The sequence below is a fragment of the Delphinapterus leucas genome, chromosome X, assembly GCF_059928025.1.
Source record: "Delphinapterus leucas isolate spDelLeu-1000000601 "Yukka" chromosome X, BTC_Dleu_Yukka2, whole genome shotgun sequence".
Classification (NCBI taxonomy): domain Eukaryota; kingdom Metazoa; phylum Chordata; class Mammalia; order Artiodactyla; family Monodontidae; genus Delphinapterus; species Delphinapterus leucas.
In genome coordinates this window covers 98,729,323-98,749,009 of record NC_143150.1, presented here as the reverse complement: position 1 = coordinate 98,749,009, position 19,687 = coordinate 98,729,323, and the positions used below count along the sequence as shown (strand labels likewise).

Sequence of the window (19,687 nt, the reverse complement as noted above, 5' to 3'; positions counted from 1 at the left end):
ATTGAAGCCTCTTCACTCTACTTCTGCATATGCTCCTTCTCTGTGTTCTGAACTGATTTTCTTCCTCCTCTTGCTCCTACATGCTTTCCAAGACTGCCACTGGTCGTTATTTTTTTCTCACTTTTGAACCTTGAGCTCATCAATGTCCATGCTTTCATCTGCCAAACCTCCATCTCTTAATTCAATTATTTCCTCAAGCTCTATCCCTGTGTTCACAGCTTCCTGATGGACATCGCTCCCTGCATAATCCAACAACATCTCAAACTCAACAGGCCCCAAGATAAATTCATTATGTTCTCCCACAAATTATCTCCTTTCCCAAAGGCTGGAAGCCTGTTCTTTGTTCCTCACTTTATCCAATTGCCAAATCTGTAAGCTCTCTGCCTTTGTAACATCTGCGTCTGCCTCCCGTTTCCATTCTCACTACCCTACCCCCAATCCTCACAATCACTCATATTGCTTTTGTAATACGCTTCTAATTTCTCTCTTCCTATCTTTGCTGTCTTACTCTAAGCCATCACATTCAGCAAAGTCAAATTAATTTCCTAAAGTAGAGCAATGATAGCTTCCTTGTTCAAAAACCTTGAATGGCTTCTCAGTTAAGTGCAAATTTATCATCCCCACATTCAAGCTTCTTTGTGATCTATCCCCAACCCGTCTATGCTTGGCTTTTCCCCCCTACTCCCCCTCTATATTCTACAAGAAAACTGAATTACTTGTTCCCTAAATCTGTTCCCATATTCCCTATCTCCATGCCTTTGTTCATACCACTACCCTCATCTCTGCTTGTTAAAATTTTGATCAATATTCAATATCATTTTGGATGCCTTCTCTATCTTCTCTTGTAAAAATCTGGCTGAAACTTCTGCCAAGACCCCATCTGAAACTTCAATTACAGCAATGATTACATTTTGCATCTAATTACAGTTTTCTGTGAACTTGTTTTATCCCCCTGCTCAGCCTGGAACCTCGTTTTTTAAATTGGGTAACATATTGGACAATATCAGCGCTCCACCCAGATCCCTTTTTGCCATTTTCCTATTCTGTGGCCTCCCTCCACCAATGTCAGCGTTCTTTGAATTGCCAGGCCAGCACCTGTGGCAGCTCTTCTTCAGAGAGCTGCCCTCAGGCTACTGGAGCTGCTTTGCCAGTAGAGGGTCAGAGGGCTAGTGCTGGGAGTTTTCATCCCCCCACTCTACCTTGGGGTGGGTGGTTGTTGACCAGTTGTTGATATCGAGCATGGGAGTATGAAAGCCCAACTGCCTGACCTCAAGGTGATACAACTCGGAGGGCAAACTCCCACTGAGAGTCCCTCTGCAGGGTCAGGCTGAAGTTAACCCTTGCAGGATTTTTGCTGAGATATCACCCTGGCTTGACTTCCTCTTCTGCCCTGCTCCCTAACCCATCTGCCTGTCTCTCAGGGTGCTGCTAAGAAACCCTGGCTAAGACAAGGAGCATTTCTGAGTACCTACCGCATGCCAGGCACCATGCTAAACGTGTACATAAGTAATTTCTTTTAAATTGAACCCTCACAACCACTCTGAGAGCTAAGTACTGTTATTATTCTGAATTAACAGATGGGGAAACTGAAGCTTAGAGAGGTTAAGTAACTTTTTCAAGGCCATACAGCTAGGAGGTTGCAATGCCAGGGATCCAAACAAGGCTTCAGAGGCAGTTCAGTCAACCACTTTGCTATGCTGCTTCCAAAATTGCTGAAGCAACTACATCTAAGATGCCCCTCACCCCATGATCACTGTTTCTTAGTATCTACACCCGAATGTAATCCTCTCTCCTTGAGTGTGAACTGGACCTACTGACTTGCCTCTAACAAACAGAATATGGTGATGAGATGATACTTCCATGATAGTTCCAAGACTGTGAATTCCGTCTTGCTAGCAGACCCTCTTGCTGGCTTTGATGAAGCAAGCTGCCATGCTGGGGAGGCCGATGTGACAAGAAATTCCTGGTGGCCTCCAGTCAAGAGCCAGCAAACAATTGAGGCCCTCAGTCCAAACACTTGCAAGAAACTGAATCCTGCCAACAACCACCTGAGTGAGCTTGGAAGTGAATCCTTCCCCAGTGAGACTACAGCCACAGTCCACATCTTGACTGCAGCCTATGAGTTCCTGAGCCAGAGGGCTCAGTTAACCTGTGTCTGAATTCCTGACTCACAGAAACTGGGAGATAATAAATGTGTGGTATTTTTTAAAAAAACCCTAAACCCAAACTAACCCAAACCAAAACAACAACAAAAAAACAATTGCTACCTGGAAAGCAGAGGCAGGCTTGTTATTCTGTGTAACACTTAACTACTTCTGGCTCAGTGACTTACCAAAAGAAATTCTAACCAATAATCTATCACCTCTGGTGCTTTTACAGTCCAATAAACTTAGCTAGGATGGTGGCAATAAACCGCTAGAAAAGCATTAACTTTCCAGTGTGATTGGTACTTGGTGCCCTTAGAACCAAGTAAACAACAAATAAATTAGGAGTGAGGACTGGGTAAGGAATTTTTTTAATGCATCCGAGATAAGCTTTTGGCTTTCTGCTTGTTTCAATCAATTAATCAATAAGGGACAATGCAAATTGGGTACCAGCTGGCTTACTGCGCAGTGATAAGTAAAGTTATGTTCGGTGACTCCCAGTCAACATCATGTTTTCCAGTGTGTGCCTCTCCCTGCCCCTGCATCCCCACCCACATATAGCACAGTTGTCACGTAAATGGACATCAGCCAAGCATGCTTTCTCCAGCTCTCTATGCCTCTTGTTGCCATGGGACGACAGATTAAAACTCAGAGAAGATAGAAGTAAAACTGAAAAACATGCAGCCCTTCAACTCCCACAGCAAGAAAAGGTAATAATGGAATGAATGACACTGAGCCACAGTCAGCCACTATAATGGTAGGAGTAGAAAAAGTCCAGAAGATAAAAGCAATTGCGTAATGAACCACGGGGAAAAGTGCACACCTTCTCCATCCTTTTCAAACAGCAGTTGGCAACAACTGTCCTGATTTGTCTGAGGTTCTTGTTTTAGCACTGAAAGTCCTGCATCCAGGGAAACAGCTCGGTCCCTGGCAAACCAGAATGGTTGGTCATCCCAGCAACAACCATTAATTCCCAAAGGCCTCTGCTCCCATTGATGTTTGCTTTTTAATTGGAGGGGTCAATGAAAAGCTACTTTCTTAAACTTTTGTTTTTGAAAGCTATAAACACCCTATTGGCAGAGTTTACTTTTCAAGGTAGTGCCATAAATTCTATTTCTTCCACTAAAAAGTGAGAAAGACATTGGAAAGACTTTACTAATCTTACTCGGATGACATATTTAAGCTGAAAGGTAGGGGATGAAATAGGGGAGCAAGTTTGGAAGACACAAAGCTATCAAAAATACAGACTAAAAGTACATCTAAATTCATCAGTATATTATTGATTGGGGGAATCATTTGGCTGAATATAAAGGTACAAGTTAATTATGTTGGTAGTTACTTTTCACCCCTAGAGATCTGGGCCTTACAATTGGCAAATTTTATAGCTAGAAGATACCTTGGAGGTAATCTAATCTAAGCTCCTACTGTTTACATAGCATTCAAGGAAGCTTGAGCTTGTGTTTTACTGCCTGTTACAGACCACTGCTTTGGGGAGATCTTAATAAGTGTTATACGATAAAAGGGTTCCTTGGTAACATAAGTTTTGGAAATATCAAGGTAAGTAATATCAAACAAGTTTCTTGACTGCAGGAATTTTCTAGGTATTTTATATGCTCATAGTGACTCCCACTCAAAAATGTACATTCGAGTCACCTGGGGAACTTTAAAAAACTACAGATGACTGGGCCGCACCCAGGTCTACAGAAGAAGAGAAAATAAATATCACTCTCTGGATAGTTCTGATAGTCACCTGATTAAGAATCACTGGCTAATGTGCACTGTGAATCTATAAGAGTAAGAAAATATCTGAGGGGCTTCCCTGGTGGCACAGTGGTTGAGAGTCCGCCTGCCGATGCAGGGCACACGGGTTCGTGCCCCGGTCCGGGAAGATCCCACATGCCGCGGAGTGGCTGGGCCCGTGAGCCATGGCCGCTGAGCCTGCGCGTCCAGAGCCTGTGCTCCACAACGGGAGAGGCCACAGCAGTGAGAGGCCCGCGTACCACAAAAAAAGAAAACATCTGAAATATATTCCAATCTTACTTGATCATATAAATATTTTTTCTTCCCTCTCTCCCTCCCTCCCCCCTTCATCCCTTCCTTCCTTCTTTACTCCTCCTTCCTTCCTTACCAACTTCCTTCCTTTCCTTCCCTTTCTTTCCTTTTTGCTTCCTTTCCTTTCCTTTTGGTTTTGGGAAATACTGATTTATATGTTTCAGGTTTTGTTTGTCTGGTCAACCACTGTAAGAAGGGAAAATAGAAAATTATAATGATATCTGTAAATAGAATTTGATTTATTTAAAAACAGACTACTTACACTTTTTTATCTAACTATTTGACGTGAAAATGGTCATCTTGTTTCTCTATACCTTCAGCCACTTCTCCCCTCTCCCCACCGCTGGAGTTTTTTGAAGCAAAACCCAGACAATCATATTATTTTATTCATAAATATTTCAAAATGTATTGCTAAAAGATAAGGATTTCTTTGCAATACCATTATCACATCCAAAAGTTAACAATAATTCTTCAATACTATTAAATATTCAGTTAGTATGTGAACTAAGAAATTAACCTAAGGTGAACTGACATCTTAGTGATATACATTTTCCTAACCAGAATATGGTACGTCTTTTTATTTGTTCCTGTGTATTTTTGTGTATTTCTGAAGTGTGTTCTAGTTTTTCTCATATAGGTTTTGGAGTTTTTAAAAATAAGTTTCCAACTAGATATTATATTTTATTTATTTTGGTTTATTATCTGCTGTTTTAAATGGGGTCTTCTCTTCCATTATATTTTCTAACTTGTTATTGCTTCTATATATAAAGTGTATTAATGTTAATCAGCTTTATGAAGGTATAATTTACATGCAACAACAAGCACAGATTTTATGTGTACAGTTCAATGAATTTTAATAAAAGTATATACCCACTTAACCACCATCCCCATTACTGATTTTTATATTTATATATTGATTTTATAAATAAATAAATGGAATTTAGTAAATTCCATTTTTATTACATACTTTCACAGTTCTTACTAGCGCTTAGTTAGTCATTTGAAAAGGCATCACATTCCAATTTCTTGTTTTGGTCTTAGTTCTCACTCTATCTGACCATGCCAAAAAGATTTTCCAGTCAATGCTGTTATAGAAATAGATTCAGTGTCAAAGTCTGACTGCTCCTAGAGATTTAAATTGTTGTTACGCGCATAAAGAAACACGATCCTCTTTGCAACAGGTGTCATGCTAAATACAACTTTACTGATGCAAGCCGCTAATAATAATTGGAATGTGAGCTGACTCAAGAATAGACATCCGGCTCATTAATATTTGCTTCAGGCTCAAATGTTCTTCTTGAGTCTCAGTGGGTCCATGACCTTGATGTTTAGATGAATAAATTTATTAGCTGATCCCAGTACTAAGGTTGTCATTACTCAGAGAATTCCGAACGACCACTGTCTGGAAAAATGTGTTTACCAAGCCCCAGCTGTTATACTTATGAATATTTAGGAAGCTACAGTGACTGGCAATGGTCTCAGTGCCCCCAAAATGTGACGATTTTATCTGAAAGTTGAAAGGCAGCCAAATCGCTCGCCTAGCGGATACCAGAATAAAAGCAGCTTTGCATGGGAGTGGGAGCTTTTCAGGCTGACTCTCCCCAGGACCATCAACACGGTGAAGATAGACTGTTACCTACCTAGGGGCAAAGTCATGAGCAATGTATGGCACAAGGTTGTAGGGGCAGAAGGGTGAGGCACACTGTTTGGAGGATAAAGGGAGAACAGAATGGGTTCTTCCAGAATTTCCTAGAGTCAATAGAGACTGTAACACATAATTTATTACTTCATCTTTGTCTTAGGTTGGGGTTTTGAAAAAGTGGACCCTCAGCAAGGATTTGGGCACAAGTAGTTTATTGGGAGAGGAGGTATGATCTCCAGAAACATGCTGAAGGAGGGAAGGAAGGAAAACTGATAAAATGTGTATAAATGAAAGTGTTAACAGCTGTGGGAAACCCAGGGCTCCATCTCACTGGGCACTTTCTGAAACATTGTGTAAAACATGTCTCAGAATTGCCCTACCGAGAGCTGAGGACACTGAGATATTTATACACTAATTCCCACCCCTTACCAATTCAAGGTCACTATGAGGAAAGGGCGAAAGTTAACATGGCACTTCTGAAATCTCCCACATGCAGACCAAGCAAGTTCCTCCGCCCAGAGAGTGCCCTCTGGCAAAGAGTTGTATGGGAACTATTTACAAGCAATTTCCAAGGTAGAGGAAGAGGATGCGGGCGTTATAATTCTATATTGATTGTGTTACTCCTGGTTGTTTTTTTATGTGTGAGTTTCATTTCACCAACAGGAATGTAAACTCGTTGAATGCATGGGCCACAGTTTATAGTATTTGTATTGCTTCCCCCCATAAATTCTGGAGATCTCCTTGCTACTGGGAGATTAAATCCACTAAGCCCACCATGACCTGGGCCTTCCCCAGACTCCCTCTCCAGACTTCTCTTTGCAGTCCACTCTCTCAATCCAAGCGTTCCTGTCACTCGATTTACCTCACGTGCCTCCTCTCTGTCTAGAATACCTCTTCTTCCCCTGTGCAATTGGTCAACACTGATCGTCTTTCGAGATCAGCTAAACAACTTTTCTTTCATATAAGTGCTTCATGTTCCACCCAAGTAGAGTAATCCTGCCCTTTTTGCAAACCACTACCTGGCTCTTACTTCCACCATACAATTTACATACTGTACTGAAGTTTATGTTTTTCTGTGTTAGTCTTGCCTACCAGAGTGTGAGCTCATTGAGAAAGTAAACTATGTCTTAAATATTTCTTTATCTGCAGCACTTAGCTCAGTGCCTGGTATAGAGTAAACGCTTAATAAATATCTTTGAATGAACAAATGAACATGACCAATAAATACTTCCTGATTAGATGAAACAAGAGGCTGAACATACCTGCTTTGGGCACTTCTAATACAACTATCAAGTATTTGTAGATTGAATGGAGAATATTCCCCAGAACAGCATGTCCTTGCCCTTCAGTCAAAGACAACCAAGAACACACCCGTAGTTTAAAAAGTTGGAATTTTACTCACTGCAGACAAAGAACACACATCATGAGGGACTGTGGGGTGTCTCAGTAAGAGTATGGAGAAAGAAATTATTATAGGATTTGGGCTTCAGATAGATGATTTGGGGGAGGGACCAAGGAAGCAGAGATCTGCTCTAGATTAGATGCTGTCAGAAAGTGGGGGCAATCCTATGATTGGGTATTTTGTAAGAGGCACAGTGACTTTGATTTTGTCTGTACTTAGACAATATTATGAAGTAACCTTGTTTTGTTTCATTTTATTACGGTCTCAGAGTAACTTTATCTGAGTTTGGTATTCTGTGAGATTGTTTATGTCCAACAGAACAAAATGGCCTGGCTGTAAATGTCTGACCAGCTTGTAATAATACCGAGGTCTAGTTGTGAACATCAGGTACGTTTTGAACATCAGGGAATGCATTTTTTGAGATGAGGAGCAAAGAGAAAGGCCCCAAAGAAAGGTTATAGTATGTATATGTGCTGATAGCGTTCACAAGTGTGGAATGAGAGCTGAAAAGAAGGGGAATAAAAGTGAAAATCCTGCTCTATAACCTTTTCAGGTTGACAGGAGTTTTAAATTCTGAAGCGCTGCATAGTATTAACGGCATATAATGGCTGAAAGAATTTTTTTCACCAGAAAAGCAAGTAGCACAGATTCTTCTTTGAAGATATAAAACCATAAGGTCTGGAAAATTAGAATACTTAATCCAGCAGCAATATCACTTGCGTAGTGATAAAGTAATAGGATTTCCTTTTCCTTGCCTCCCTGTTTTGGCTACTCTCTTTTTGAAAAAAAAAATTGTTGACATCCTTTATGGGGGTGAGGGTTAGATAAGAAATCTGAAAGTATATAATTTATGTTCAGGGAGAAAAAAAGAATTTGGAATTTTCTGGTAGTTAAATTGGTTATGAAGTCCTGTGACTATAAAGCCAGGTCCACAGGGTCATTTGAAAGCCAATACGATATTCATTCAATAAATTATTTTTGAGCACTTAGTATAACTTAGGTACTATGCTAAATGTAGTAATTACAGGTCTAAATTATCTGGATTGACTTTTAGGGAAAACTTTTTATTTAGATATAAATTCAAACTTACAGGAAAGTTGCAGCAATAGTTTACCCTTCATACAGATTCACCAATTGTTTTTCCTAACCATTTTTGAATAAGTTAGAGAAATTGTGCTCAGCTACACCCCTAAATACTTTGGTGTATGTTTTCTGAAAGCAAGGACATTCTCCTACCGAACTATCATGAAATTATCCAAATCAGGAAATTTAACATTGATACAATACCATTATCTAATCCATGGTCCATATTAAAATTTTATACATTGTCTCAATGTCCTTCATAGATTTTTACCCCTACACAGGTCCCATCCAAGATCATGAATTTAGTTGTCATGCTTTTTAGTCTTCTTTAACCTGGGACAATTCCTTAGTCTTTCTCTGCTTTTCTTTCTTTTTTTATTAAAGCATAGTTGATTTATAATGTTGTGTTAGTTTCAGGTGTACATCAAAGTGGTTCAGTTATATATATATATATTCTTTTTCCAAATCTTTTCCATTATAGATTATTACAAGGTTATTACAAGATATTGAACATAGTTCCCTGTGCTATACAGTAGGTCCTTGCTGTTTCTTATTATCTGTTTTATATACAGTAGTGTGTATCAGTTAATCCCAAACTCCTAATCTCTTGACCTTCACACTTTTGAGAATTATAGGCTAGATATTTTGTAGCATGTCATTCAATTTGGCTCTGATGTTTTCTCATTATTAGATTCAGGGTGTGAATTTTTAGCAGGGATATGTACTTGATTTTAAATCCCAGAATAGCTGCCTCTACCCACGTCTCCCACACTTTGACCCGATACCTCGTGCAGGAGAGGGCCCTTTGAGGTCTCCTGATGAAATCCAGACTTTTCTCTGCTTCCTCTTATGATCGCTAATTTAGCCATCAGAACTGATAAAATCTTGAAGAGTATATATGCTTCTTGGGGACTTTATACTCAGCTGAAAACTCATATTAATTCAAAACTGTTTCCTAATGTGTGCCTCCTCCCACTCCCATGAATTAGTGCCTGCTTCGTTATTATTATGAAGAATAAATTATTCGTCAAGGTGGACAAATGGCTTATGGGGATAAATAACATGACACAAATGTAGGAAAGATGTGGTCTTTTTCTAAATAAGTAGCATTTTTAACCTAACCCTTTAAGACTGTGTATCTCTTTGGAGAGAGTCAAGCACATAGTACTCCAAAAGTAAGAGCTTCAAACAGGCCCGACGGTAAGGAAGTTCAAGGCCTCAGTGACACCTGGAGTTTTGACTGTGCCTATTCAGTCCCTGCTCCCTCAAGCTAACATATCCAAGGCTACCACGAAGTGTAAGGAGCAGGATGTGTGGGCAAAAAGAGTGGGCAGAGAAGACTCCCAAGAATTGGAAACTATGCAAAGAGTAGCAGCCAGCAGCGGCTAATGAGTTTCTGAAATGACCCCTTTGTGTGGCTTGTCCTTCCTGAGAGGGAGGTTAAGATGCTGTCATGCCTGCTTTTAGCAGGATGGTAATTAAAACATTTAATCCCAGGTCCTATATAAGGTGGCTCCGCTTATTTGGCTAAAGAGAGAGTGGTCCTTCTTCATTTTTATTTTGCCCTCCTGCATACTGAATGTCACATCCAAGAAATGAGCAAATTCCTACATTTCACTTCTACACATAGGGCCAGTTTAGAGGGAGGAATGATCATTAAGGAGGATTATACAATCTAAAGGTATCTATTTTCCTGAAACTGAGAAGCAAGCTTATTTTGAGATGTTACTATCATAGCTCTTTACTAAGCTCCACTGGGATATAAAATCAGCTGATAAAAAAAGCTAACAGGGTTTCCCTGGTGGCGCAGTGGTTGAGAGTCCGCCTGCCAATGCAGGGGACACGGGTTCGTGCCCCGGTCTGGGAAGATCCCACGTGCCGCGGAGTGGCTGGGCCGCGCAGGCATGAGCCTGCGCGTCCAGAGCCTCTGCTCCGCGACGGGAGAGGCCACAACAGTGAGTGGCCTGCGTACCGCAAAAAAAAAAAAAAAAAAGCTAACAATTATTGTGCATTTAACATGTGCTGGGCCATGACTTAGGTATCTTACATGGCTCATCCCACTTAATCCTCCCTAAAAGCTATGAGTTGGATAGTATCGCCTTTATTACGATCATGTCCACTTTTTCAGAGGAGGAAGCTGGGACTGAGAAAGGTGAAGAGACTAGACCAAATGAGTTAGAGGCAGGATCTGAACACAAGCCCATTGCTCAACCACTATGCTTTCTGCCTTTCAGACTCCAACTAAGAGAAGGAGATGAATCCACGTCAGGTGACTGGTTTGGGTTGGTCAGGGAAGATTTCACAGAAGAAAGCTGATTGGAACTAGGCTGAAAAGTAGACTGAGTTTGATGTGGTGAAGAGGAGTATGAAGGGCTTTCCAGGTGAAGGGAACCCCGTGAAAATTGCTGGTACTGGAACAGCAAACTGAGCACTTTGGCTATGGCAGAGAGCTGCTGCAGTTGTCTGCAGGATTCCTAGGCCTCACACTTCTATAAAAGAGAGGAAACTTCCACTCTGGTCCCTAACAGGGGGTTACTGGAGTGAATGTGGAGAACTGTGAGAGCCTGATGGGTTTTTTTTTTTTTTGGTGCACACTAGCCACAGTACAGGGTCACTGTAATAACAAAGCAATGGGGCCTGCCATGCCCTCCCCACTTCCCTTGGGCCACCAGCATTGTTCTAGATTCCAGTCTCCGTGGGGTTAGCAGAAAAGGCTAGCCAGTCCAGCCTGGCTTCTGCTCTGTTTCAACTTCTGTTCCTGAAACTGGGTGGTTGAGTTTAATTCAGAATGTGGCAATAGGAAGCCCTAACACATTCTCCAATTTGGTTTTACCACCAATAAAGCTATCTTCATTTCCATCTGGCTTCCTGTGTCCGTTCTAATTGATCTGAACTTGGATGAAAGGAAAGCAATGGGTATTCCCCAAACTTCCAACAATAGGGAAGTAGTGGAAAATTCGATTTAAAAAGTAGATTAGACATGGCAGACCAAGGAGAGCCTTCAAGGCTGGTATAAGGAATTTAGTCATAGCCTAAAGGAATCAGTTATTATAATTCTGTGCGAGTGCACTAACACACACACACACACTCACATATACGTACAGTGGTTAGCAACAGAGAAAATCACTGTGGTATTTGTTTCCAAATTAATCTCTAGAAGTTTAATGTCATCAAATCCCCATTTTCCACAAATATATTTGCCAAGAAACTTAGTCATTTTTAAAAGCTAAACTAATATTTTATCCATATGTCTTTGAATCGTTTATTGTCTGCCCAGCCAGTTGCTGTTTTTCAATAATTATTTGATTGCCAAAGAATATTTCAGCCTATTTGGGAGACTTTAATAAAGCTTTCTCCTACAGCCCCATTCTTGATATTAAAAGACACTCGTAAGTAAATATGAGTAACATTACTCATAAGTAAATATGGTCTGATAAATATGTCATTGTTTGGAAACAAATGTTTGTATCCTTCTTCCCAAATAATCTACCAAATATAGTCTTTCAATTAGTCTCATAGTTATTAGGTGGTTTTTTTTCTCATTCAGATTTGTGTGTCTATATGAGTGCTAATTTGAAAATAATTTTGGTTTTAAGTTTTAATGCAAAGCTGAAAATTGTTTACTGCTTCCTTATATCTCTTACTGCCAACTATCAGCAAATGGGCAAAACTCTTTTCCGTAGGAGTAATTTTTCCAGTATACTCTTCTTTATTATCAAAGGACTTTGCATGAAAACAGGAAGATAAGGTTTTCTCCTTAACTGAGCAAAACAGGTGTCGCAATCTCTGTAAAATACTCTTCTATGCCTCTGACCCTGGTAAGATAAAAGAAATGACAGTATGCCTTTGGTCTTCCTGCTCCAGGAAGGAAAGTTGCTGTAGGAAAAGAATTGATTTTTTTCCACTTCTGTGGTTTGAGAACAAGTTATAACTCCAGCTTTTCCAAGTGCAAGGAAAATAATGCACAATCATTAGATTGCTATTTGTGAGACACAAATGCACGGATTTAGCAGGAAAACAACTCACCAGAAAAACGAAACACATTTTTTTAAAAGAATGCTATATTTTACTGCTGCTTCTCCTTCCCTTGGCTTCTGGAATGTAACCTCCATCTGACCTACCTCCATTCTAATCATTTTGGCTCTCTCAGTACTTCCTTAAAGTTATCTTCTCTTTTCTCTAAAATGAATACAGAGGCATTTTAAAATCTGCATTTTAAAAGTTTATTTATCTGTTTATACACAACCTTGTTCCAGAAGGGGTTTAAGGTGGCTTGAAAGAATCCGTAAATTACAATAAGCACTTAGAAGAACCAGGAATGAAGCGTATGCAAAATGCTTATACAATCTTACTCGTTTACTCTGGGTGGACCACAAATTTGGCTCTAAGCTTTTTAGCAGGCAGTCAAATAAGGAAACTTAATTAGTTACATCATTTACAGTGCCCATAAAACAAAAACAAACCAACGACCTAAGCGAAGCACCGTTATTCCTAATATTAAGACCAGAAAGAAACTGCTTTTGAGAGGCTTCATGAAGAGGTCAGTGTATGATGTTAATAAAGTGTTCTCAGTAGCATCCTAACGGGAGACACAAAGATGAATTTCACTGGGCTCTCTCTTCAATACAGGCAGATGGCATCACGCCAATGTGAAAATCAGGAAAAGCAAGTTTATCACGAGTTTGGAGGGTTGAGGGGGGGACACAATGTGATACGGTCAAGATACTCAGCTCTCTGCTCTGCTCGGAGAAACCAAAGATACATTTTAGAACAACAGAGTTGAATCCAGTACCCAGAATGAATCCAGAGAAGTCGTGAAACCCCTAAAATTCTACGCAACATTTTCTGAACAGGTGTGTTTCTTTTTCTTGACAGAGAAAACATAGTTTACCAGATACTCAATGTACCCAGGTGATAGGCAAAAGTTAGGAACCGTTTCTTTATAAACAATCTAGAGAATTAAACAGACTACAAATCTTTCATGCTATTAAGATACTTTTATTTTTCTCACAACCTAGCTTTTTTTTTCCCCTCTGCAAAGAGAGTCTTTTTTGTTTCTATCTGGTGCCTCGGCTCGGGTGAAGGTTACAGGGTGGTTAAAGCGTTGCCTCCTGGTGGAAGAGGAGGCTGGGGCGGAGAGCCTTTCGAAGAGATGCCCTGCTCAGCCAGGGGCCCGGCCTGGGGCCCGGCCAGCTTGCGCAGGCTGGTCAGGTGGTCGCCCATCTTCTTGAGGATCTTCATCTCCACCTCCAGGAAGTGGCTCTCCAGGAACTTGCAGAGCTGGGCGTCCGCGCTTGCAGAACCCAGGGCATGCAGATCCAAGAAGGCCTGGTTCAGGCTCTTCTCCAGGGCCATGGCAGCCTCCACGGCTTCCACTATGGTGCTCCACTCGTCCGGCGACAGCTTCTGCCCGTCCTGGACCGGGGCGCGGCTGCCCCACTGCTGCTGCATCTTCAAGAGGAGCTGGGAGCCCTCGTGCTTCTCCTCAGCCAGCTCCCGGAAGAAGCGGCCCACGCCCTCCAGAGCCACCTTGTCGCCTTCAAAGTAATAGCTCAGGGAGAGGTAGGTGGACGAGGCCTGCAAGTTTAGGTTGATCAGGCGGCTGACGGCAGCCTCTGCCTCGGCGGAGGAACTCTGCTTGCTCTGGGTGCTCATGGCTAGTCAGCAATGAGGAGGACTTCTCCAGAAAGTGTCCGTTAGGCTGGTCCCGGAAGTGGAGGATAAGCCTCGAGGATTCTGCCGGAAGTTGCGACTAAAGTGGCGGCCGCTAGAGGGTGGTGAGCGGCATGGGGGGGGGGAGGGGGAGGGGGGGAGGGGGGGGGAGGGGGAGGGGGGGAGGGGGGAGGGGGAGGGGGGGAGGGGGGAGGGGGAGGGGGGAGGTAAGGCTGGAGGCGGGGGGAGGTAAGGCCGGGGTGGGAGCACCCCGTTTGTTCCATCCAAAGGCTGGTGAAGCAAGAGAGAGAGCTGGGGGGGCTGCTGGGCACACTGTCTCTCAGTCTAGCTTTTGGTAAGAGTTTAACTCTTTCTTTCCTAATTATTGGAAGGGAGTCTTTATCATTTTGCCCTATTTCTTACCATAATTCCAAGATGAGATAAGAATGTCCAAGGTAAGAAAGCCAGAAGTATTGATAGTGAACGTCCTCCAATCTTCAATTGTGACTTAACACCCCATTGTTTCTTATTTTAGAGCCTGTATGAATAGATTTTTCCTCTGCCCCTGATCCCTTATGGAGAGGGTGACTATTGGTTCCACTTTGCCCAGAGCAGCCTTGTCCTGGTGCAATTATTAATAGTGTCCCCTAAATTAATTAATTAATTTAAAAAATAACACCCCCTTTCACACCCAAAAGGGTCCTTGTTTGGAATATACATTACATAGTCACCTTACTGATTGAGAAGGATAAAATCCACACTATGTAATGTGAAATGGTAGAGTATGCAAGACATTGAACTTGGGCTAATTCCTTTCTATTTTATTAATTAATCAGACCCGTAAGAGTCCCATCATAAATTTTCTACTATTCAGCCTTCATTTTTTCATTTGTTGATGCATTTATTCCTTCTACTAAAAGTTCTCCTAAATACTGTTTATGTGCCAGGTGTTTTCTTAGGTACTGGTGGCTTCCCGTGATTACCCAGATATTCCACCATTAACTGAAACACGTCATGTGAATGGGCACTAAAGATGACAATGTACATTTATAAATCCTACCAAAATAGAAAAAACCCATACAGGATGAGTTAGTCATTCTCAGTTAGAAGATGAGGGCAAAACTAGATGTTCTCATAGGGGTTTTTCCAGCTTCGTGATTCCATGCTTGGCATTTTATTTTCCTAAATACCACTTGCCTGGGGCTGTTTCACAATTAGAATGCTTTCATGTGTTTTCTATCAAACAGGAAGGCATATTCTATTCAAGGTAAACAATATTTGAACCCCAGAGAAGAGAATTTTGCTCTAAACTTCGGATCTAGTTCTAAACAAAGATAAAGACCCACTGTTTTGCAACCACTTTCAAATTTTACTTTCTGTGTTGTTGAAAAATGACACCTTAAAATTTCAAGAAAAGCTGCAGTCTCCCTTCACTGCTTAAGCTAAAATATGAACACATATCCTGTATCTAAATACAGGATATACTGTTCGTTTTTTTTTTTTTTTCCATTAAAGGCTGTTGTACCAAAGTGTTCTCATATTGCATTTGAGGTTTGCAAAAACTGTTAGTATTCAGGAATAGCACCTTTTTCAGTCCTGGAGGGAATTAACTGGGTAAAACAGGAGTAGTTCTGCAGCCTTTCTGGCCTTGGTGCTAGGGCCAAAAAGAGGCTGGGAGTGGAGAGGAGGGGGAAAAACAAAAGTTCAAATCCAAGGACAATCCTAGTATTCCCCCAAATAGGAGAGAAATTATACCAGATGCAATACCCTCCAAATAACTGCAAAGAAAATAATAATTTTCTACCTTGTGCATACACCATTAATCATCATATTGACCTTGCAACAAGAAAATGCAAAGCTTAGAGAAAACCTCACCATATAACATACTCTCTGTATTGCAGCATGTCAGGCTCATTTAATATATTTCAATTTCCTATGCATTTACTTATTCTTGGAAAAGAAAACTGTCTATATAAACTTTCTCAGATGAGATAGTTTTCTGCCTTGTGCAAATGTTGATAAATCTTTCCATGATCACTTTAGAGAGAAGACAGCCAGTGTGGGACCTGTACTCTGGTGGGTGATTAAGCACATAGTTGTCAGAATCAGAATAATGTGGGCTCAAATCCCAGCTTTGCCACTTGTTACAAGTGTAACCCTTAGGCAAGGAGCATAACCTCTCTGAGCCTCAGCTTTCTTGCCTGTAAAATGGCAATGTTAGTATCTCACAAGCAGACCACAAGGATTCAATGATATATAATACATGAGAAAACACTGCCAAACAAGTAGAAAGCACTCAAAAAAATAGTGCTGAGGCTTCCCTGGTGGCGCAGTGGTTGAGAGTCCGCCTGCCGATGCAGGGGACACGGGTTTGTGCCCCGGTTCGGGAGGATCCCACATGCCGCAGAGGGGCTGGGCCCCTGAGCCATGGCCACTGAGCCTGCGCATCCGGAGCCTGTGCTCCGCAACGGGAGAGGCCACAGCAGTGAGAGGCCCGTGTACCGCAAAAAAAAAAAAAAAAATAGTGCTGTATCATCAATCAGTTTTGCAATAAAATTGTAGAGACACTGTCAAACCCTATTAGGTATCAGAAGCATACCCCAATATATTTTTGATCCACGTTTCCTCACTGCAGACCTGTTTTGCTGAATCACTATCTTCTGTGGCAATGTCCTTTCAAGTATGAAAGCACCCAGATACAGCTTTGGGTGTCCAAGATCTAATTCATTTAAAGCATGAGCAAAGCCAGCTTCTCTTACTTCCCTTGGCTAAGTGAGATTCATCAACACCTCCTAAGGTCCTCTGTGGCCCTGTCAGCTGTGGAGGGAGGGGAGCAGTGCGTAGGTGGCAGAGGTCTGTTTCTTTTCTCAGTTCTCCAGCTTGAGATCATCACTACAGCAAGAAACAGCTAATGAACGCCTACCTTATGGGAGAGGATAAGATTACAGAATGTCTCATGTGAATGGCAGAATTCACCTCCTCTCCCACTCAAATGTAGACTTCGGAATGCTTCTGTCTTGGGTCAGATTCCCCAGAAGCAGACCTTGAGATGAGGATTCCTATGCAAGTGATTTTCTGGGAAAGTGCTCCCAGAGAGACCAAAAGAGAGTGGTGAAAGCAGGACAGAGAAAGAAAGGAAGTCAAGAAGCAAGGTTGCATTTTTAGGAAGTCTCAGCTTCATAATCATCCCAGGGTGTAGCTTTGGAGTGTAAATTACACCTAAAGTTTACTTCAACACGAGGCAAGGGAACTGGACTTCTATATTCCTGTCCATTAGCTATGGGCGGCTCTGGGTTGATATAGATTCCCAGGGTCTATGTACAGGTTAGGCAATTCGAGTAGCCCAAAGGAAAGCTGAAAAAGGTCACAGATGCTGGTCACTAAGAGAAAAGCACGCTAAAGCTTGGTGCGGAGCACATCCAATAGGATTTGGGCAGGGCACATACAGTCTCCACCATCAGCTTGCTTCCCTACTTGACCTTGGAAGGTACTGGAGTACAGTGGAAATGAGAAACCCCAATTAGTACCTTTAACCAGGAATCCAGTGGATAAAATGAAGACTTTATCATAGTTTTTAACCTATATTTATACCTCTTTGCTACTTCTGTTTACAGGGAATACAGGGGTTTTGGAACCTATATCTGCAATCTCCTTTTACCAGATCTGAAAATCTGTAACTCTCTTCAGGGGTCTCATTTGCACATATACCAGGCCAAATCAGACCCAAAGCTCCAACTATGAAAGCATTTGCATATTTTTCTTTTCTTTTCTTTTTTGTTTTTTCTTTTATTTATTTTTGGCTGCATTGGGTCTTCATTGCTGTGTAAAGGCTTTCTCTCGTTGCAGGGAGTGGGGGCTACTCTTCATTGCAGTGCACGGGCTTCTCATTGCGGCGGCTTCCCTTGTTGTGGAGCACAGGCTCTAGGCACATGGGCTTCGGTAGTTGTGGCTCGTGGGCTCTAGAGAGCAGGCTCAGTAGTTGTGGCGCACGAGCTTAGTTGCTCCGCGGCATGTGGGATCTTCCCGGACCAGGGCTTGAACCCGTGTCCCCTGCATTGGCAGGCGTATTCTTAACCACTGCGCCAGCAGGGAAGCCCCAGCATTTGCATCTTTATCGAACCCTCTACTCTCATTGACATCATTCTCCATGTTGGAACCGCACATTGCTTTTTTTAATAGCTGCATAAAAGTACTTAAAAGTCAAAACATTCCTAGCAACCCAGACACTGCCAGGCTGTGAAATGGCTGCTTAAGGACCTGTCATCCAAACTGAACTCACCTGAAAACTGATGGTACACAAACAGCGAAATTGTCTCCGTGTGCTTGTCATTTTTCTAAAAGGAACTGTGAAGGGTTACAACTTAGTTCTGAGCTGTTCATCTACTTTGGACAAGGGACACCCGGCACCAGGCACAGTTATGAAACAGAAAGATTTAGTTCATCATTTTCCTCTTCCAAAACACACACACATGCACACACACACACGCACGCACGCGCACACACACACACACCCTCTTCATCCCACCTGTACTGTCCACTAAGCTCCAGAGCTCACCAAGAAGCCTGTCCAACAGCGCAGCCCAACAGCTCTCTGCCTTGCACAGCCTCCCCTCCTTGTGCTTCCTGTGGGCACCTCAGACAAGCAGCGGTTCCCAACTGGACCTGAGTTGGTCCCCCAGATGACATTTGGCACTGTCTGGTGACATTTTTGGTTGTCATAGCTGGGGGAGGACACTACCGGCATTTAGTGGGTGATGGCCAAGGATGCCACTGAACATGCCACAGTGCACAGGAAGTGCCGCTCTTCCCCGCAACAAAGAATTTTCTAGCCCAAAATGTCAACAGTGCTGAGGTTGAGAAACCCCGTGCTAATGGGTAAAATAACATTGGTATCTTCGTTTGGGTTCCCTCAAAAGCAGACCCTGAGATAAGGATTTGAGCACAACTAGTTCATTTGAGACGATTCCCGAAAGCACCAGTAAGCGAGAGGGTAAATGAGACAAGAAGGGGAAGCAAATCAATCAAGATGGCCGCTGAGCCTGCGCGTCCGGAGCCTGTTGCTCCGCAACGGGAGAGGCCACAGCAGTGAGAGGCCCGCGTACCGCAAAAAAAAAAAAAAAAAAAAAAAAGTGTGTTAAAGAGCACGTCACTCCTATGGGCAACTAGGACTCAATCCTACTGGGGAACTCTGGGAGACTCTATGAGGCATACTTTGGAGTTATCTCAGACAAGGACAAGGAAACCAGAATATTTCTCTTCCAAATCCCATCTGTTATTAGCTGAAGACTACTCCCAAAGATGTTAACTTTCTGGCACTTCTGGCCTACCCTTAAAGAACCAAAAGAAAGCCCCCTCAGGTAGAGAGTTTTGGGTGCTTGTTGCATGGGTATGCATGGAAATGGTGAGTGCTGAGCAGAAATGGGTAGGGTACCAATCATGTGTGTTGGAGTTGGTCCTCCAAGCAAACATTCGTGGGACTATATCTTCAGGTACTTTCTCTGAGGATGATACCTTAGCCACAAAAAGTAATTCTAATCATGACCATAGTAGATGTCCTAGAAGACAAGCAACAGTGACACGTTTTAGTTAGAGAGACCTTGTTAGAACACGCAACTGGAAAGATTCTTAGAAACCACGTGCTCCAGGTCTGTACCAATGCATGAATCGCTTCTTAAGAATGTCTCTGACAAATGATCATCTAGTTTTTGCTTA

The 19,687-nt window shown here is 42.1% G+C and overlaps 1 pseudogene; it reads right to left on the bottom strand.

Moving 5' to 3' along the window:
- Positions 1–7,134: 7,134 nt before the first annotated feature.
- LOC149744343 (ferritin light chain pseudogene) lies at positions 7,135–14,114 on the bottom strand (annotated as a pseudogene).
- Positions 14,115–19,687: the final 5,573 nt, after the last annotated feature.